At 36.3% G+C, this 23,013-nt stretch overlaps 1 protein-coding gene and 1 non-coding gene across 6 annotated transcripts in view; both read right to left on the bottom strand.

Moving 5' to 3' along the window:
- Window positions 1–1,336: 1,336 nt before the first annotated feature.
- Window positions 1,337–23,013, bottom strand: part of LOC149072490 (uncharacterized) — a 77,037-nt gene continuing 55,360 nt past the window's right edge. For all 5 annotated transcript variants that reach the window (XM_089246764.1, XM_089246765.1, XM_089246766.1 and 2 more), the window contains one exon: window positions 1,337–2,223. The gene's annotated coding sequence lies outside the window, so the exon portion shown is untranslated. The remainder of the gene's footprint in view (window positions 2,224–23,013) is intronic.
- TRNAT-AGU (transfer RNA threonine (anticodon AGU)) lies at window positions 22,447–22,520 on the bottom strand. The gene has a single exon. It is a non-coding gene; the product is annotated as a tRNA-Thr (tRNA).

Raw genomic sequence — 23,013 nt, 5'->3', positions numbered from 1 at the left:
TATTGCTCCCATGCCTTAATGAAAAAACTTCAATGCTCAGAATGTAAGGACTACCTAACTGTTGAAAAAGAAATGTGTTTAAACAAAAGTTTCATACTCATACAAAATTTGGATAAAGGGGGTTTGACGTGTCCAACTCCTGTAGTAGTTAATTGTTACTGAGAAACTGAAAAATGATGTTGAATTTATGTTGAGAGCAAAGTATAGAGAAGTTCTTGTAAACACATTTTTTACCACCTTGGAAGAGTTTGAAATTTTAGGAAATGTATGTTGTAAAATGTATGAATGTTGTAATGGTCACAGGGAAGCTGATATTGCTCAACAAATTTTATGGATTTCATCTAATATTTTACTTAAAAATCTGTGTATGAATATAAATGATTTGGTGACAAAGAAAAAAGGGGAAATTCGGAATGAAAAATGTGCAAAGAGGAAACTTGCGTGTTTTGATCAAGTTCGGTAAATGTATAAGTAATGGGCCACTTAAAACATTTGATTAGTTAGCTCCCAAACTTGAAATAATATTTACTCAATTACTTTTCAATATCAGTCAAACATTTATCCATCATTATTATCAGCTGAAAATTAATTCCCCTTAAATTAATTTTTTATTTTTAAATCTTCGAAATAAGTGTCTCATTACTCGTACATTTACACCTCCCTTTTTTTAAAAAAAAAAAGAAGTTATACATAAATGACTGTGGTTATGATTAATTTTGATGCTAATTTTCTGTGAAGGAATTAAGGTCTGAATATATATATATATTGCTTACATGCTTTGATGAAAAAACTTAAATGCTCAGAGTGGAAAGAGTATCTAACTACTGAAAAGAAATGTGTTTAAACGATGGGAGTTTCATAATCATACGAAATTTGGTTAAAGGGGGATTGTCATGTCCAACTCCTGTAGTTGTTAGTTATGTTCTATATAATCACATTATGACTGAGAAACTGAAAAATGATGTTGAATTTATGTAAAATGCAAATGTTCAATTAAAGATTGTTTTTCAATTCACTAGCAAGTTTTACTACTTGTGTAATTCCATGTGTGTAGTGAAAAACATTGGACAGAAATTTTGCTCCCCAGCCTATATAAATATTATCAGGTTCATATTTTATTATCTTGAACATAGATCACACTTTGCTTCATAACATAATTCTCAATTAATCTACGTATTGTTTTTTTCTGGCTTATTTCTAAAGAATCTTCGAATAAAAATGAATTTTTCAGAGATGTTATAAATAATAAAACAATTTTATGCAAAGAAGAAACTGGTGACATTGAAGAAAAAAACTATTTGTGAAATAGATTTTTATTACTATACTTGAATCGCATCTTAGCATAGAATGTTATGCATTTGTGTACGAATGAGAATCGTGCAATCATCTATATCTAATCCATAGTTTACATTAAAATTTTCTGGAAGGAGCAAAGCAAAGTATATTTGTTTATTCATTGGTTCCTTTTTCTTCCTTTCAATAAGATACACATTACGTGAAAAGTCTGTATATATATTTTTTTAAATGACATGCAATATTCACTACATATTTTCAATGTCTGTCTAAATGAAAAATAAAGGTTATTTTATGAAGTTGAATTGGTGTCAAATTTCTTTTGGTATTCAATGGATATTTTTTTGGATAAAATCAACAAATAAAATTCCGAAAAATTAATTCTCTTGGGGAAATTTTGATATTTGAAAAAATTACCATTTGACAAGTTTTCGTAAAAACTCTGGCTCTAATTGATAATTGAAAATAATGTTGAATTATAAGTATAAACTCGTCTATTCGCGAGTGCTGAATTCTTAGCTAATTCAACCTTTTTTTTTTATAATAAGAAAAAAATATAGCAATGGTGGGTAAAATATATAACACTCATTATATATATTATACTTTATATGGCATTACAGTGTGCTGGAAAACGATTCTAGGACGGATTTCGATGACATCATGAATGTCGGGGTCAGGCCTTCTGCTATAGAAGGTATTGCCATTCCCCCCCCCCCCCAATATCTACATACGTGAAACAATTTTCTCCATCCACCATTGCAAACAATATTATACTATGTTTTTTAATAGTCAAAATACATATAACCATAAAGCGCCTCCACGTTCTGGTTCTATGTTTCCCACCTATGGCAACGCAACATCTTGGGAAATTCCATCGCTGAGAAAATTTAGTTTCGATTTCCTTCCATTAACATCAGCTGTTGCAGGAACCTACAAAAGCAAAATAAATATTCATGTTACTAAATAGAACACGTCAGTATGCTGCCAAGAGAATGAATCTATTGTATGCATGAAGTTTTAATTACTTGCCTATATCTCATATTTATACCGAAAAAAAATTAATCCTTGCATAAGATATGTCACATGTAATAAGCCCGATACAGATATAGTTGAAGGCTGGAATAAGAGTCAGGAGGAAATTATTTATACAAAAGGATTGGATATTAATTTTTATGGTCAAGGAGCACCAAACAGTGACCAAATGCGAGTATGTCCAATATGCAACTGGGCAAACAGTACCTCCTGTTTGCTCGGCAGCTTGGATGCCAGTGAGCAAGATGGGAAGTCTGCATTACGTATTGTTATAAATAGCTTATTACGATGGTTCGCTGATTGCATACGGTTATGCATTACGTACTGTAGTGCATAACATGCTTATTGCGTATTGTGGTGCGTTGCGTAATATTGGGCTTGTGGATGGAGTATTGTGCTTTATTGCCAATGGTGGTGCTTTGAGTGTTGTGGTGCATTAGTTATCGTGCTGTATTACCTATCATGGTGCATCACATATGTATTGTGGTGTATTGAGTATTACGCTGTATTTATGACAGCAGTGCATTGATCGAAATCAGAGTGGGAAACTGGCAATTGAATGACTTTTTTGCAGGCATTTGCAGTGCCTGCCACATTTTTCGTTTTGTTTCCTTTCCAATCGCAAGGGCAACAACCACGATTAATATTTTACTATTTGCTATTACTTATTGTTACTGCTTTTTCGTTTTAGAAATTTCGTTTAAATAATTGTAAAAAGGAGCCGAGAACTTCGATAATCATCAGACGACGGGCAAAAAAAAAGGTATGTAGCTATTTGTACACGATTCAATCAGTACATCTGAAATATTTATTTTTTCTGACTTTATTTTGCATAATTAATTTGAAAGTAGATATGTTCGCTGCTGTTTCGTGTCGGAATTTTATTTCCTCCTGCGTTGAGAGCAGTTTTGTTTAATCGTTGGAGCACATTTTTCAGATCTAATATATTAACTTTTTTTTAATATTGAGTAAATCACATTTCTCAGGTCTGTAATTAAATACACATATATTAATGTGCTGAGTGACGTGAAATTTAATGAAGGGATAGGCTACTTTTTAAATAAATAATAAAATAGTTTGCAAATTCAACTTGACATTTAAATTTAATGGTTTAAAATGCATCTCCCTGTGTAAGCATTCTTGCACTATTCAGAATATTTTATAATTCAATAATTTTGTTTTGCCTATATGCTGTATATTATAAAAATACTACACCTATAACATTTTACATTTTCTTGTAGGTCGTCTCGGTGCTCCTGTGTTTGCAGCGGTAGGTCAAACTGCAAGGGAAGCGAAAGACCGAATGGAACCCTTGTCCTACTGAGGAAGGAACGACAAAGTTACCAATTAAAAAAGTCACCAGAGGAAAGAAATAATGAAATCAGTCTCGTGTCACTGTCACACTCAATAATCATCTTGTAACTGAGTCTTATAAGTGGTTCCTAGGAAAAAACTCTGTGTACTTCATGGTAAAATAAGTTGATTTATCCTTTGTGCATGAATAGTTGGAACTGAGTTTTATGAAAGCTGCTCGCGCTAATCTCCAGAAATGATATTGTGGACATCAATATTTTATTTCACCAATCCAGCTTCATATCGCTTTGTGAAAAATTCAAATAAACTGATACTACCTCATGCATATTACTTACATGCATTTACATAAGTATTGCTGCAAAAGGGGTAAGCAAAAGTAGGTGTCCTATCGTATGGTACAGAATTCAAACATGAAACATCTAACAGGAAAAGTGTTGAAGTTGTGAACTTCTTGAAATCGAGAAATTAGTTGGTTTGATAATGGCAAAAATTTAAGTAATTATTTTAAGCTTGGAACATTTTATAAGAAAGCTTCGATTAAAAGTTTGACATCAGTATAATATTCAAGGTAAGTCTCATGATTGTATCAACGTATTCTAAATGAACTTTCCTCAAGCACTTCGGTAAAAGCTGACATTTCGCAACTTTCATGAAAATTAGTAAAAATGTGAATTTTCTAATTTTTATAAATTTGAAAGCTTGTAATTTAGTAATCACAACGATCCAGATGCTAATTAAAATATTAATTAATTAACTAATTAGTGATTAAAATTCGTAAAAATTAGTAAAATTGTGAATTTCTTAATTTTCAAAATATTTTCCTAGATTTTTTGGTATAACTTCTTAAAACCTAGAAAGTCATCTTTTGAACACTAAGGCAACATCAATTTCCAAAACAAGTGAAAAAACACCCTTTTTCGTTCCACCCTATTGAGCATGTATGGACTAGAGCAGTGTTTCCCAACCGGTGTGCCCCAGCACTCTAGGGTGCCGCTGTGGTGGTCGAGTGGTTATAGTGACGGACTCGCGATGCGAGGATGCGGGTTCGAACCCCACAGTGGTGGTCGGCTGAAGTTGGTTTTCTGTGGTTCCCAACTTCAAGGCGCGAATGCGAGCCGATCTCCCCGTTAAAAAGTCTCGCCACAGAGAGCAACAGGCCTACAACGTTACAAATATTCAATCATTACATTTCACTCACAATTTGAAGTATAGATGGCAGCACTGAAATATCAGACACAACACTAGCTACACACTCAGACTGTTAGGTGTACACACTCAGACTGTTAGGTGTACACACTCACTTTGTTCCAGACTCTGCCACGAAGCTGGGCTGGAAGAGATCTCGGCAACGGGATAAGTCCGGTGGCAGAGACCCTGGCGTTCATTCATTCAGCACTCTAAGGTGCCGCGAGATATTTTGGAGATAAAAATATTAACCCACTTAAGGTCTTAAAATAAATTAAGTGGAACTAATTATTCTCATGCATGACTAAAATGTCAAAAAATAGCATTCTTCGTAAAACACGTTAAAAATTTTTATTCACAAATTACTGCAAAAACGCAACTTTAAAGTGGACGTAACTTCTAAGCGCCATAAAAACAAAACAAGGCCTGTTTTGCAATCTCGGAAAAAGGGGGATTGCATAAAAAAAAAGAATAAAAATCGATGTTTTCTACCAAAATGACGTTTTAAACGTTTTTCGTTAACGAAGACCACAAAGCGCCATCTAGTGGAATAAAACAAAAGGTGGTAATAACGTGCGAGTTGTGAGAAATGACATATTTGACAATTTTTGATTTAATTTTTTTTTTTTTTGATGAAATTAAAATCTCACAGAATTTAACCATTTGTCTTTTGAAACAGATAATAAATTTTCATAACACACTCGCGCAATGTCCGAAACTTTCGGTAGGTGAAATAAAACAGTGTTTCCCAACCGGTGTGCCGCGATATATATTATGGAGATAAAAAATATTAACCCTTAAAATAAATTAAGCGGAATTAATTACTCTCATGCATGACAGACGTATCGAATATGTCGCCATCTGGTGGCAGTGTCAGCAATGTGAGCTATGGCCTGAGTTAGATTTGGCTGGCCATGTAAGGCCCCGTTCAGCCAACACCATATATAGCAGCAAGTCTCCGCGCGAAGCTCGTGACGTCACTGAAGAAGTCCATTTCACCTGTAGTCATTGGATATACTCCAAGAAAGGTAAAGATTCCGCAAGCGTCGCGGCCTGCTATATCTAATGACTACAGGTGATATGAACTTCAGTGACGTCAAAGCTTCGCGTGGAGGCTCTCTGCTATAGATGGTGTTGGTTCAGCGCACACGAGCTCCAAGGAAAGAGGATTTGTTGGCTTTGTGGTTTAGTGGTCTAAGGCTCTCACAAGGCAAGTGAGAAGACGTGGGTTCGATTCCCCACAAGGCCAGTTGAATTTTCTTTCTTGGATTTATTTTTTCGCATCAGCCATTTGTCGAAACCTTCGTAGTAATAGCGAGAGTAACCTCACACACCTTTGGATAAGCTGAAAGACCTGATTTGGGAACGCTTATCAAGATTGGAAGATTGCAATAGATATGTACTTTCCATCGCTTGCTACTGAGAATCTCAATTGGGTTCGTTGTCTCACCATTTGATTGAGCAAGAGAAAACAATTTTTTTTTCCGCACTGCTTGTGAACGAGGTGAATTTATTGATCTTTGCGCCAATTTCACACTCAAAGGTAAGTTCACCAAGAATGAGGCGTCGTACAGTGGTGCGTTTAATGGAAAACGTGGCCAAAACTCTTGACTCGCCTTGAAATTCGTTGCATATTCTTGAAAACTGTTTGGAACAATAAATATTATGCTTTTTTAACGGCAGGGAGCAGATTATATGATTAAAAAGATTTTAAGGATGCGAAATGGATAAAAAATGACATGTTTGCATTATGGCTATTGATAGAATTGCGATAAAAAAACATAGCACGGATTTGTTCATGATATCTCATCATCATATATATGACATTTGAATTGCAGTAACATGTAAGAATATTGTTGAGATGTATTAAAAAAACTTACAACATAAAAATGCTGCATAAAAAATTGATTAAGAATTCAAAAAAAAGTAAAAACAGGAAGTTAAAATAAGCATAAAACGTATTTAAACACAGAAATTTATAATAAAAAGTTTGTAATGGATGGAAAAATGTTTCTGGTCGTAATCTGGGTGTACTGCCGCCTGGCAGTCGAGTCGTTAGGGAGCTAACCTTTCACTGTGCAGGTCTGGGTTCGAATCCCGGTTTGGGCATGGATGTCTACTAACACTAACAAATTCCCTGGACGGATCCTGCTGATCCCTTGGGAATACGTGAAAAAAAAAAAAAAAAAATCTTATAGTCACTACTATATACAGTAAAACCTCGTTAAGTCGTCACCCTAATAAGTCGTCACTCCGGTTAAGTCGTCATTTTTATTCAGGCCCTTCCAGCTCTCATAGACAACAATATTATTAAACCCTCGTTTACTCGTCACTAATTTCGGTTAACTCGCCACTATGAAAACGTTTGTGAAAGAGGAACAAATTATTTTTAGGATGATTATACATTATTTATTGTATAAAAAAAGAGCTTGTGTGTTAACAGCATTGCTATATGCTTCGAGCTAGATCTCATTTCTGCATTGGCTCTACTAAATTTAGGGCTTGAAATTTAAACAAAATATCTTTGTTGAAAAAAATGAGACATTCTTTCCCAAGTTGAGGTCTTCTGTTTACTTTTCCCTGCCCAGGGCCCCTCCACCAAGTTAAAAGTGTTCGAGATTACTTTGTAGTTGCATCATGAACTACTGATGAAGAATTAAAACATTTAAATTTTAAAATTAAAATTGATGTATATGTAAAATTAATGTGCAATAGAGAGTTTTATTATGAAGAAAAGCTACCTATATTCTAACAGTTGCTCTGTTAGTCGAAATTTAAAATTACTAGTATAAATCAAAGTGTACAGTACATTTTAACACAATAATTTAAGTAATAAGAGATAAAAAAGGTAAAAAGTGGCTATTATTTTTTTCGCAATCTATAAATTTTATTAATATTGTTATTTTGATTCATACTTTAATAAATGTCATATTATTTTAAATTTATACGATTCTCACAACATTGCACATTAAAACTGACGGCACTCCGCTTAAGCCGTCGTAATTTTTCGATACCTTGAGGTGACGACTTATTGAGGTTTTACTGTATTTCATATTTAGTTGAAAATGACTGATTTCAGAGTTGTGCAACTTTCCATATTTTATTCATGTAAGTTATGCATTCATGAGAAATGTAGTTATACAAGTTCACATTGTATCGGCATTGTGTAGCAACAATGATTGTTAAAATATAGACTAAAATGTCTGAGATGGTAATATGGCCAAGTTGGTAATGTAATTATGAGAAGCCTATTTTCAAAAAGAAACATTTGCATTTTTTTTTTTTTTCGATATTCATTTTTCAACGGTTTCTGAATCTTTGGGATGAGCTCTATCGGATTATGCAACACAGTTTATTCCAATGTAAATATTTTTGATAAAATTATTATGTAAAGTTTGAAAGGAACGATTAACCTCTCCACTAATTGTACGAAGTACAGATGATATTGGATACCAAAATGAAGAGAAAAGTCACATTCCCCTCTGTGGATGTGAAGGAATGTGACTTTTCTTTCTAATTATCTTCGCTTGGTATCCAGCAGTGATGGTAACCTTGTCAAGCAAGGTTGCCGGGAAAAATATAGTCAAAAGGGAAATTTTGCTTGACAAGGTTACCATCACTGCTGGATACCAAGCGAAGATAATTAGAAAGAAAAGTCACATTCCTTCACATCCACAGAGGGAAATGTGACTTTTCTCTTCATTTTGGTATCCAATATCATCTGTACTTCGTACGGGTGTGGGTCATAATCCCGACAGACGAAATGCCGACAAGTCAAAATCCCGACAGGGTCGAATTTAATAATTCAATTTCGCCGTATAAGCCGCACTTCGCGATTTCTGTCGGGATTTAAATTTCTCGCGGCGAGGGGCGTTGGGTTGACGATGAGAATGATAAATTGCGATCAAATAAATTTTCAAATTTTAATTTCGCCGTATAAGCCGCACTTCGCGATTTCTGCCGGGATTTGAATTTCTCGCGATGATGGGCGTTGGGGCGACGATGAGAATGAAAAATTTATTTGATCGCAATTTATCATTCTCATCGGCGCCCCAACGCCCCTCGCCGCGAGAAATTAAAATCCCGACAGAAATCGCGAAGTGCGGCTTATACGGTGAAATTGAATTTTTAAATTCGACCGTGTCGGGATTTCGTCTGTCGGGATTGTGACTTGTCGGGATTTCGTCAGTCGGGATTGTGAACTGAACCCATTTTTCCCACACATTCCGAAAATTGTCCCGTCATCTATCGGTGGAAATATGCAGTCAAGTATTATTTAACACTAGAAAAGCATTGTGTTTTGCATTTATAATTTTTTTTCAATAAAAATTCTTTTGTTTGATTAACTCTCAAAATTTTCCACAAACGCCATGACATTTCCCTCGTGGACCAATTTTGGCCAATTTTTCCCACGAATATGGAAAATTTCCCACGAGTTACCATCACTGTGCCTGGCCATTAACTCAAAAAAAAAATCTCAAGAGAGAAAAAAACCCACAACTTTCTCTTGACTCCCCTGAAACTAGGGCGGGGGCTCCCGGCAAAATGGGGTGATGGAGGGATACGACTCCAATTCTTATTTTTCCCATGAATACAGGGACAACAAAAGTGGAAGCAAACTGTCCAGTTTCTCCGGGACGGGCTTGAAGATAAAAAGCTAGTTTTTTGCATTGTTATCTTCACCGAAATTAGTATACAGTAGACGCTGGAATAGTTGAACGCCCCGCCCCCCCCCCATGTGCACTGCTCAGATTCTTTTTCCCTTTAAAAAAAATCGTCTTTATATACAGTATATACAGTCGAATCCCGTTTTAACGAACACTTTTCTAATCCCCCAAATAAGTTCACATAGGAACAATGCTATGTAATCTGGAATTTCTTTATAACGAAATTTCGTTTTAACGAAGTGATTCATCCGGTCTCTCGGCGTTCGTTATAACGGGATTCGACTGTACTTACACCTTTAACTTTTTCTTCGCTGTTGTTTTCCATGTATATTTTGTACAATAATTTTTCTTTTTTTAAATACCTTAAAGATTATTTTCTATTTATGTGAATCTAATTTTTCTACACTCATTGCCATAAAAATTTGCGCACACAGAAGAAGAAGTCAAAATGAAACGAAATATTACACATGTAAGTACTACGTTGATATAAGTAAGTGATTAGAAAATCCAAGAAAAAGGATCATTTATTGCAGAAAAAAGTACAGATGAACAGAAGTTTTAGTACTCTGTTGGACCCCCTCTAGCGCGAATGCACGATGCGATACGAGCGGGCATTGAGGCATACAAGTTCCGTATGATGTCCTGAGACATCTCGTTCCACAGTTGCTGTAGATGCGCCTCTAGTTCGACTAACCTCGTAGGGTGTCCAACTTGCCGTCCCAAATCATCCCAGATATGCTCGATTGGTGACAAATCTGAGCAGGCCAGGGAAGGGTGGTAATGTGGCGGAGGCAGTCTTGTGACATCCTTGCTGTGTGTGGCCTAGCATTGTCTTGTTGAAAAATGGCTCCTGGGAGCCCTGCCATGAGTGGCAACACATGTGGCTGAAGGATGTTATGGACGTACCGCTGGGCTGTCATTGTGCCATGGATCAGTATTAGGGGTGACCGTGTATCGTAAGCAATGGCACCCCATACCATGACACCAGCTGTGGGAGCGGTGTGTCGCTGTAAAGCGAAGGCAGGATTGAAGCGTTCACCACGGGGCCTCCACACACGAACACGGTTGTCATCACTGCTCAAGTTGAATCTCGATTCGTCGCTGAAGACGACCTGGTTCCATTCCGTTGCAGTCCAATCCCGTCGCGCTCGACACCACTCCAAACGGAGACGTTGGTGGGTGGGTGTCATTGGCAGCACACGTAATGGGCGCCGCGATACCAGATGTCCTTCAGCCAGGCGCCTTGCGATGGTTCGGGAAGACACAGGGGCCCGTAGTGAAGCTGCTGCCTGTGTCTGGATAGCGGCCAATGAGGCAGTTGGCTCTACGCGTGCGTTTCGGATGATGTGACGGTCTTCTCGACGACTAGTCTGTCGAGGGCGTCCTGAACCCGGTCGCCGTGTAAATGACGTCTCTTCTGTCCACTGGTCCCAACACCTCCTCATAGTAAAATCAGAACGGCCTAGTTGACGAGCTAATCGCCAAGCTGACCACCCAGCTTCCATCATCCCGATGATTCTTCCCCTATCGAACTCTGACAACTGCTCTGTAGCGCTTAGAAATTCTGCTAAGATCAGATCTTCTTGACATTACCAGCCGATCAGAGTCAAGAAACTGTGACGTCATAGAAACGTCACAGTAGACCGCGAGGCTACCGTAACTTTTGATCCATTTGGCGCCACCATATTTCCTAGCGACATTTAATAATGGATATTCTAAATTTAGCTTCAGTTCGATAACCTGGATTGATGCAGTTTGAAGTTCACGGGACGCTTTAAACGAAGGTTATGAGTTCGAGTCCCTTCGTAATCATCCAATTTTTTTTTCTAACATTTTCGTTTGAAAAGTTTAATTTCTTATTACATTTAATTTTTTTCTTTTAACCGTTGCACGGGATAAATATGATTTATTATATTATAATTCACCACCAATTGTCAGATGCACGGGAATGAGTGGGGGGAGGGGGGTGTTCCCAAACAGCGAACTTGGCGATACAGGCGAAGGGGGGGGCACTCCCGTATAATAAGTTATCGTTTATTGAATCACTAAAAAATGTTTTCATTTTTTTCTGATTTAATCCAAATGTGGTTCAGTTGCATCAAGTTGACGATAGTAACGGCTCGCGAAGCGAGCGCCCAGCTATCATTTATTGATTCATAATGATAATAGATTCATTAGAAAACCAAACATAGAAATTGTGTTTCGGCAAGCCACTGTATTTATTGCATGTCAATATAACTATTATTATATAATATATCATTATTATTATGATCGTTATAGTATTATAGTATTGTTAAATTATATCATTGTAATATTATCGTGTGAGCAAACGAGACGCAATGACAAAATAAAAGCGAAATCGTTAATAGACGCTGGTGTTTGGCGATAAGTTGCCAAACGTAACAGCAGGAGGTACACTTTACACATACGGTGATGTTTCTATAACGTCACAGTAGCCTGATTCTGATTAGCTGATAATGTCAAAAATATAAAAACTTAGAATTTCTAAGCGTTAGTCAACTGCTCATATGGTCTTCGACGGCGGCGTAACGGCATGTCTACCTCAGCATTTCCTTCGCAAACGATTAAATACACTCCAGCAAGCTCTGCTTACCTGTTTTATACTCCAAGGAGAACGAAGTTCAACGCCCTCTAGTGGCATTACGCAATGCGCAATCACGCTGCATTTCTAATCATTTGCATATCTGACCGACATGTACCTTCAGGCCAACTTTCGTTTCGATCCCACAATTATTTCTTGGTGCGCAAATTTTTATGGCAATGAGTGTACCTTGTTTCGGCACCCCCCCCCCCCATTATTTTTCGCCCTAAGACCGCCCCTGGTTCTATGCAGGGGCATTTTAGCAGCAACAGACAGGGCCGGAATGCGGAATGGCCAAAAAGACGCAAGAAATTGTTCAAAGATCAAGGGCCACTTGGGGTGTCAAAGCTGAAGTGCTAAAAAAAAATTATTTGGAATGCTTGGAGAAAATGATAATATATGGGTACGAAATCTGGTACACGAATACAAGAACTCAGGATGACAAATTAATATCTATCCAGAGGAAAGCTTTAATTGTAATCTCAAAATGCTATATTACGGTTTCCAATGAAGCATTGAATGTACTTACTGGGATACCACCCATACAAATTACGCTTCAAAACCTGCTGAAACGTTACAAATTGTTTCAACTTGGAGAACAAATATGCATTAATCAAAATATTGTTAAAAGAGAGCACATAGAAGAAGATATGCCAGCTCTAATACCACCGTGGGAGAAAAAGAAGATCGACTGGAATGAAGATCAAAAGGACAGTATGGAAAATTCAATTTACACAGATGGATCCAGGATTGAAAACAGGGTTGGCTGTGCTTATGCGCACTCCCGTATGAGTGGTAGAGACCGTGAATTACCCGTCGAAATAATTTAACTCGGTATAATGAGGTTAGCCGTTTATAAGCCTAACTTTATAATATTATCTTCATGTAAGAAAACATTTAAGAAAGAAAACTATTTCGTGTAGATAATCAATACCTTGTTGAAAAATAAAAGTTAATTAAAACTAATAATGCATAAAATGTTTTCATTATATAAGAACGAAAAACATTTCATTTTTTCATTTTTTATATAAAAAAAGAGAAAATTAGTTTAATTGTTTGATGATTTAAAGCAATTATAATCATATTGAAGTTCATGGAACAGCTCACTAGATGGCGCTTTAAGAAAAATATATGTATAATTCAAAATCTCTTCAAGCGTCTTTCCAGACTTAATTTATGCCGGGAGATTGACAGAGCCAAGGGTAAATATGAATTTTTGGGCCCCTAATATATATATATTCTCTTTGAGGCAGACACCAACGCAAAGGGAGGGGGCGCGTGTAGGCCATGCCTAAACTACGAAACGGGGGGGGGGGGGAAGGTCCTGAGGATTGACTGCCAAAAAATGCCGATCATGTTGAATGCTAATTTTTGAGATAAAAATTTGTAATATATTAGCAGGAAAATCAGCATGAATTTTTTTAATTTATACAGTCGAATCCCGTTATAACGAATGCCAAGAGACCGGAGGAATCACTTCGTTACAACGAAATTTCGTTATAAAGGAATTCCAGGTTACCTAGCATTGTGGCTATGTAAACTTATTTGGGGATTAAAAAAAAGTGTTCGTTAAAACGAGATTTTCACTATAACGGTATTCGTTAAAACGGGATTTGACTATTTTTTCGCGATTTACCCTTGCTAGCACAACTTACACGGGCAGCCGTGGTCAACACTATCTATAGCTAGGTATACGAGGTGCCAGTGCCGTCTCAACGCATGAGCCCACCAGACACTGACCGGGGGCCTCGTGGGGACCTCTTGATTATTAGATCTGGTTATAATTTTGAAAACTGTAGTAATTGATTGGTTGGAGGGGAATGGAAAACATTTTATTGTAAAAACAATTTCACTGCATTTTTATAGAAGACAAAATATTTCGGGCTGACAGAAATAAAGCAGATCAGCTTTGACGAGATATCTCAGGATTGCCACTGAAAGGGTAAAAAAGGTCTCTTTGGGCAGAGCAACACGGTCTATAATATTAAAAATTTAATTCATGATCATGTTTATTTTTAATATTGTACAATTGTGTCTGCAATGCCTTATTGATGGCCTTATCTTAATTGTTTATTCTACAGTTTATATCTGTTTATCTACTGTATATATATGTTTATCTTCGATGTTGATTTTGATGGTCTGATCCTCACTGCTATATCAGGAAATTGCTTATTCTATAATGTATAAAAATTCAAAACACCGCGTACATCTGCACAGTATTACAGAATACTATGAAAAATAGCATTTTCAATCTATGGAAATACAAGCAGCAATTAAAAAAAAAAATTTAATTTCAAAATATATAAAATCATGTTTATTTCTAATTGCCTTTGGGACTATGACATAGTGTGTGCAACTTTGTTTATTTATGTTAAACGTCATTCAATAACATACGACTTAATAAAAAATTTTGTGTTCAAAAATTTTTTCCCTCTCACTGTGTATAATTATTTGTGCATTTCTATTATTCTCACAACCGTTCAAATATTACGTAAGCACCAATAAAGAAAAATAGGGTTTTATATTTGCTTTTAATAGCAAGGAAGGGAGGGATTGGAATGAAGATTATCTAAGCATTTGGATGAGAACGTATTGGCATGGCTTTATTCAAATCGGATTTGAAGAAAATTGAATATATGTTTATCGAGGATATATAACTACAGTACCTCGGCTAATAATTTTTTTTTTCATAGTTTTTCTGCCTTGGCTAACGGATGCGATTAATGAACATTTTCTTTGATACAAATGCAAGCAATGACATAAATCAGCTGCATCATGAGATGAATTTAAGCTAATCATTGTCAGAATGGCACTCGAGCATTGATTTACTCACATCCCCTTTTTTGTAATCTTTTCTCCAGATGTACCAAAACACAAATGGATGGCGGACACTTACACACTCGACTGTGTTAACACTGGCTTAAGTAGAATAAAGCTGGTGTTTGTGTGCATAGTTTAAAATAAAAAGATCTGTATCTTATACTCCTATAAATTCTCATTTATAGCTCTCAAAGCTATTCATTTTAGCGTTTGGTCAGTTTTTATCGTCTTTATATCATTCCTTGGTATTTTAAATTTTGAGCCATACCTGAAATAAATCAAATATTCCATAGAAACTTATGGGAAATTGTGTTTCAACAAACAAAAGTGATTCTGGAGAGAATTTCTTCATACAGTACTGTATCCTCATTCAGAGCTGCAACTAGATACTTTGCCACCCAGGGCAAGCTGGAATTTTGGTGCCCCTAGCATGTAGAGGAAGCAGTTAAAGAGTGAATTTGGCGCCCCTTCTGGTTGAGCACCCAGGGTTCCAGACCAGTCCTGTCCTCGTTTCCAACCAAATCTAATACAGTATCTCATACTAATAAAGACATAATTATCAAAAATTTTCTGTTAATTGAGCATTCATCACACTGATATAGATTTTTAATAGAATCATTTTTCATCCTTTTAATCAAAGCATTGATGTGTGATTTGGAAAATGATGCATCAGTAATTGGACCAGATTTTGACCACATTTGACATTTTATTGAAATGAAACTCACAGGGCACTTAGATATGCTACACATATTAGTAAACAGCTCAGCAAACCATGCATTGAAGATGAAAGGGGTGGTTGTTATTGTTTAGATGAAAGGGGTTTTGAAACCAACTTGATCGATGCTCTTCTGAGCATTCAAAATGTACATGCACTATTAAGGAATCAAAAAGTTATTTTTTTATTTTTTCTGCCAAAAGATGTTAGTAAAATATTATAAAGAGCAATGGCAATTGATGGTTGTTTTGTTGATTGGTACAGGTGCTCACCTCAGCAGTGCAATGTCCTGAAATCCCGATCTATTCTACTAGGTTGCTTCAGATCAACAAGAGAAGTAAAGAGGGGCCGGGGGGGGGGGGGGCTTACACAGGACCTACCTTTAAAGGGGGAAGGGTAAAATATTTCCTCTCATCACAAGCTTTCAAAAAACATTTTAAATTTACAGAAATTAATGAAAACAGTAGATATTTTTATACGATATTTCATTAAAATTATTTGAATTTAAATTTTTAAATTCAAATTTTATCTCTTGGAGGTCACGAGGGGGGTACACATTATACAATATATTGTTATATCCCCCACCCGCGTATCTCTCGAGAATGGGGAGGGCAACCGAAGCCTCCTTGGTTAATAACGGTACTAATCTAGAAGGTTTTGGTCCAGTTTACTTGATTTTGCTGACAAGTGGGGTTGGGGGAGAGGTAAAAATCCATAAAATTTTGCTTAAGTAATACTTGAACGGTCTATAGTTACGGCCCAACCACTTCCTTCTGGAACTATTTCAACTTCTCACCAGCTCGGAAGGTTTCAATCTGTTGTTTACAATTCTCTTACAGTGTTTATGCCGCTAAATTTACGGTTCGAGAGTAACTCATTTCCGCTCCTCTGTGATTGGTCGAGTTCACTAGGGAATGTCGGATTTTTAGCCACTAGTAGGTTAATGAACTTATGGGTAACTGACGATGATGATTACTCTATGCTGATTCGCCAGAGCAAATCACGTGATAAAAAGAAATCTTTTTAAATTTTTTTTTTCTTTTCCGCTCATCACACATTCACGTGCTTTTTTGGCTACACACACGTGCTTTATTTTTCTTCTTTTTCACGCAAGTGCTTTCAACGCTGAAATAATGTTGAAATCAAGAAAAAATTTCAGCTCTTTCGAAAAGGAATTGCTGCTGAGCTTGGTTGGTGAGTACGCTCACGTAGTAGAAAACAAGAAGACAAATGTGGTTTTCAACCAGCAAAAGCAGGAAACTTGGGAGCTGCTCACAGAACAATTCAATAGCACCACTGGGGTCGAAGTTAGGACGAGCAAACAACTGAAAGACCTCTACCAAAATATGAAAAAAAAATGCTGTGAAAGCTGTGGCAGCTGACAGGGCTGAAAAATTCCAAACTGGAGGTGGTGTAGCGAAAGCAGACATCGTTACACCATTGCAGGAGAGGGTGCTGACCATAGGCGCTTGTAAAAGTGCTATGGTCAACACTAGAGACAGTGATCATTAGTACATGGATCATCAAATTTTAGAAGGTAAGAACTTTTTCATACAAATTTGGCTTTTGTTTACAACTGAAACGTAGCTGAAATTTCTTTCAAAACTAACATTTATGCTCCTTTGCAGTGCCTTTAACGACTGTGGATGAAGTGGGAGTGAATGAAACCCTGCGAAATGAAGTGGTATGTGGTTTTTAAATTTTTTTTTTTACTGTTATTGCCAAATGTCAATCATGGCTGGACAAATCTCCACACAATTTACATGACCAGCAGGTATGTAATTGAAAATAATACATGATCGAATCAGCATTCTATGTGCCAGTATCTGGTGAGAATTTGAAAAAAAAAAACCCACATGTGTGCCTCAACAGATTAGTCCAGCCCTGATTACTCCCTGCTGAAACATTGATAGCTAGACTAACTAACATAAACTAACAATTCCACATTTTTAAAACTCATAAATATTTTTTCATTTATGATGTGAATACTGCCATATAATGGGACATTACATTGGTTTCCATAAACATGCGGAGAAACCTGAAAATTTTCTAAAAATTGAAAAAAAGTACTATTTTGTTACTAAATGCGTAATAATGTAGCCAATACGCACACTACATGATTATGGAAAACTCTATTATCTGTTTTCATGACTGAAATCGTTTGAGTAACTAAAATTTGTTTTTTTTCTGCAAGAATAATTAGACAGGAATCATCACAGCCATGGCTTACTTTGTTTAAAGAATCATACTGTTTAAGAGGTCATATTTTTGGTCTCTCATAAGTGAGTTATTAATGAGGTTTGACTGTAATTGACCAGTACCCGATATTTACCAGCAATCTAAGTTGGTCTGATTTGAAATTATACTTGAGATTAAAAAATTACACATATAAATGCTAGGAAAACGGGACTATGAAAAGAAAAAACATTGCAATAACAAAGAAACACACATAATAAAAAAAACCATGCAGTGAAAAACCATCAAGGAGACTAAAAAAAGCTATTACAATAACAAAGAAATACACATAATGTAAAAAAAACATGGCAATAACATGAAATACACATATAAAAAAAACATGCAGTGAAAATATATGTAAATAAAAAAGTAATTAAAAATAGCACAAAATAGTATTTCTCTTTGCATTGCCAGAGATACTTTGCTGATTGTTCGCTATAGTTTCGTGCTCAGATTCCCTTTGCACAAAGTGGGTATCAGCATCATCAAAAATTATGTCCCCCATTGACCTTGCTATGTTGTGAAGAACACTAGTAGCACAGATGATGGCCATTGCATTCTCCAAAGTACAGCGCAGGCCTAGGGACAAACACAGGAATCTTCTTTTCCACACCCCATATGATCTTTCCACAGTATTCCTTGTTTTTTTCATAGGTACAACAAGGCCCACATAAAAGCAATACTTCTTATACTGAACATAGACTACTGAGCATGGGTAAATGCCAAAGATTTGGAGTTCGAATCAAAATGAAAATGTCAAATAATTGAAATTGTGCTTCGTATAAATGAAATACTTCAATATTGAAAGCTATAGATATAGAGATTAATCGTGCCTGTAGTCAAACGTCTCATAAATGTGAAATTTCGTCATAAAACTGAGAGTGAGGCACGAATCCCCATGCGCACAAGTGGAATTTCAAGGCATTTACGCACAACCGAGCCCGTCTTGGCCATTTTTCTTTTTCTCCCTTACCCTTTCTTCCTTTTGTTTCCTTCCTAAATTTATAAAAGTAAAAAGGACTTAATCATTATAAGAAGGACTGTTTTCAGATCAAATTACCGAAGTTCAATTACTTTACTGCAAAAATGTCAGATTTTTTTTGGGGGAAATACAGTCAAACCCAAAGCGTATTAAAGACCCTTTATTAATACGCTTTGGTCAAACCCTATTAGACCGGAACTCCAAGAGACCCGAGAAATCACTCAGTAATAACAAAATTTCGTTACAATGGAATTCCAGATTTTTATATTGTTCCTAGGTAAACCTATCCGAGGGATTAGAAAAGTTTTCGTTAAAGCCATATTTTTCCCATTATAATGGTATTTGTTAAAATGAGAGTTGACTGTGTTTCATCTCAAGCTATTTTTTTACGTGTATATGGAGGCTGCATGTGTAACAGGGCGTATGACACTTTACTGGTGAGCCATTAACCTTAGAGACATACCCAACTAGAAAAAGTATCCAAATCACGTGTCCAACTCAGATATGTCATTCATGTTGTAAGGGGTTGTATAGCTATAAAATTAAAAAAACAACTTTTTATACCGTCCCAGTGTGCCAAAGAACCCGATTGAGAAGTTGTTGCTCTGTCTTTTCCGATGCCAACTTAAAATAATTTTACGTTTCTAAGTGCAATATTCACCAAGATATGCAAATTCGAAAAAATGAGGAAATTTGGGAAAAAACAGCATTAAACAGCATAGCCTCCTCGTCGCTAAAACTTTCCATAATTTAACAATGAAAAATAGAATATACGCGAGGAAATGATACTTTTATTTATTGGACAAAATAAGAAAATTACAAGGCAGAGAACAGGTGGAAGAAGTGGTGAGAAAGTAGGAAGAGCACGGGTGCAAAGGCGAAAAAACATCCAGTTCGCTGGCGCAAAAAATCAGCCCATTAACGGATGCCCATCTTATGAATCGTGTAATCACCCGTATCGTTGGAAATTTGCCGCGATCGATCGCGACTCCCCGCTTGACTTGCTCGCCCAGTAATCGCTCCATATGCAGAGGGCCTAAGACATGTGCACCCACATGTCTAAAACATTGCTGATGCCTGTCTGCAAGGGAATTGATCCACAACACTATGCTAACAAAACAGCTAACTTTTTTTTGCCCTTAGAGCAGTGGTCCTGAAACCTTTTTAAGCACGACCCCCTTTCCATAAAAATTTTGCCAACCCTGTTCCAACAATAATTTAATCATAACCTCTCCCCCCCCCCACCCCCCAGCTTCTCATCCTGCTTTTGGTGATACCCAAGAAACATCGCTGAGTGAAAGAACAGTGAGAAACCATGAATCAGAAAGAATAGGTATGATGTACTATACAATTTATTAAATTTGATTATCAATATCATGACACAGAAATGTTTTTAATTATTTAATTAAAAAATAAATGGTTTGATAAAAGTCAATAGTTTGAATTTCAATAGTTTTAACTTATCTTAATGTTATTTTGAATTTAAAACTAAAAGTACCAATTTTATTTAAACTGTAATGAATTTCAATAAAAGCCAGTATTTAGCCACAAAATATTTGGTGGACCAATATCATATTAAATCAGTGTGCCAGTTTTTAATGTTAGATCAATTTCAATCATTTAAAACTATCCTTAATTTTCTTTTAAAACAAATTTTGGATTGGACTGGATTTTGATTTTTTTGGCGCAAGGACCTAAAACCAATTTTATTAATAATCTTAATGCTTTAAAAAAATAATAATTGATATTCCACCCCAAAATTAACCATATTCGTCCCATCTGTAACTTCAGCCAGAATTCATAAAAGAATTACTTAATAGAATTATCGGTGAAAGGACAGGAGGGAGAAACCATGAAGTAGAAACAAAATAGATTGAAAAGGTTGAATTATGAAACAGTTCAAGACCAATTCATAGCAATAATGATTTTTTTTTAGTGTGTCGGGTATTCTATTTCAAGGAAAGGTGGCATGTTAGAAGCGATAGGGAACATACAGGATACAATGTACATTCGGCACAATTAGCACAGAGGTTCATCATTTTGACCTATGTCGCCACCTGGAGGCTAATTTCATTACGAGCTGCTGCTGAGTTAGTACGCTCTCTACTGCACAGTCCCGTTCAGCTAAAAGGAACAGTGTTCTTAGGAAAGAAAATGTCAGTCCTCTGTAGTTTAATGGTAGAACACGCGCTCGGAAAGTACAAGGTTGGTAGTTTGATTCCCCACAGAGGAATGTGACTTTTCTTTCCAATTATCTTCGCTTGGTATCCATCCATTTGTATACTTTGTACTTATTTACACTTATGGCTTACCCCAAGCTAGCAATTTTGATTCAGACAGAAAACAATCGATTTAGATACTAGAACATAAATTAGGCTGTTCGTGGTTGTGTTGAGGGAAGGGGGAAGGTTCTTTAGCAAGAACTTTTCAAAAAAGCTCCTTGCATTACTTTTCTAATAAATTCCATATTTCATAAATAAAAAATAATGAAGTCGACCCCATGGTTTGTACAAGTCTTGCTAGTCTCCCCATGTGTATGGATTATACACAGGATGGTCATAAAACAACTTGGGCAGTATACAAGCCCCTAGCGGCAGCAAAAAATCAACGAATGCAGATGAAATTCGAGACACAGGTGTTTCAGAATATGAGCTCAAGAATGTGAAGTGTGATGGCACCAATGGCGTAGACAAAGTGGGGGGCACTGGGCTGAGATTTTATTGTTATTTCAGTAAAAAATGACACCCCCTCACCCCAGAAAAAAAAATGTACAGTACAAACCCAGAAAATCTAGTGTATTCTTTTGGATGGCTCTAACTAGAATGAACAAGATTGGAATGGGCTTGCACTCATGTGATTTATTGAGCTTGCAAATAATATACATAGATGGGATTGTAAGTTACTGGACAAGCAACGCAGATGACTCAGTGGCTTGGTAGGCTGCCTGTTTTTGAGCAAAGAAAAATTTACACGACCTTATAAATAGATAATTACAGGGCCGTCATTTCAACTTTTTCCGGAGGGGGGGGGGGAGGGGGGGGGCAAAGCACATGTACTTAATGTATGTATATATATATATATATATATATATATATATATATATATATATATATATATACCATTTTTAATGTATTTTCAAAAGCCAGCCCCCCCCCCAAATGAGGGTCCTGGATAATTACATAACAGAACTCCAACAAACTAACATCACTAATAAAACAAGCCCTGCATGTGTGCCATTGTTTATAACATGGTTCGCTGAAGTCATGTTGTAAAAAAATATTCTTTTATTTATGTAATTACAACTTCAATTCCGATATTATCAAGTGTGTATGTTTTTTCTTGTTAACAAGAACAACAAGATGGATAGCTATGTCTGTTTAAAACTTCTAGTGGGTGGTCTTGGTTAAAACAGTGGTTATATATATAATGTGTCTTGAGTAACTTTAGACTAAACAAAATAAATTATGGAGATTCTTGTGGGTGAACTTCCCTATAAATCAACCCTATCATGATGCTCCTATGAAAACCATAAAAAAAAGTTACACAAATGAGGACTAAACAAGAGACAAGGGAAACTAAAGTATGTTCTGTTGCATATTCAAGGCACTGGTGGGATTCGAACCCACGACCTCCTATTTACTAAACAGGCGCTTTGACCAGCTTAGCCACAGTGCCGCAGATTTATGAAACAGAACAGAAAAACAATATAGCTAAAAACAAGAACAAAAGTCGCCCAGGTCAAACGACAAGAGCCCATATAGCAGGGATCCACAACCTATGGCCTACCAAAGGGTGTTTTGGTAGAAAAGTATCGATACACACGACACGATATCTGCCCATATTTAAAAAATCCCAGTTACAGCTCAGCATATGCAAGATGGCTTGTCTTGTGAATGAATAAAGTGTTGTTCTTTTTGGAAGGTGTGTATTACCCGAGTGATTTTGCTATAAAATCATATTATTGTAAGGGACCTTTGTATGAAAGGGGAAGAGGTGATATTACTGGTGCAGTTGACAGGATCAGTTGCACCATTCCAAGCTTCAAGGAAAACAAGTCGTCTGGTACATCGAATTGTGAGATGGTCCTTCATAGAAATCAAAGCTGTGTGTTGCCCTGACATGAAGAAAAGCAGAGAGTAATTGTGTGGTTGCAGTCAAACTTACAGAG

This window comes from Pholcus phalangioides, unplaced genomic scaffold, assembly GCF_987345545.1.
Source record: "Pholcus phalangioides strain wild (caught in Gottingen) unplaced genomic scaffold, Ppha-v1.0 ptg000017l_1, whole genome shotgun sequence".
Taxonomy (NCBI): Eukaryota; Metazoa; Arthropoda; class Arachnida; order Araneae; family Pholcidae; genus Pholcus; species Pholcus phalangioides.
This window is presented reverse-complemented; position numbering and strand designations above follow the sequence as displayed.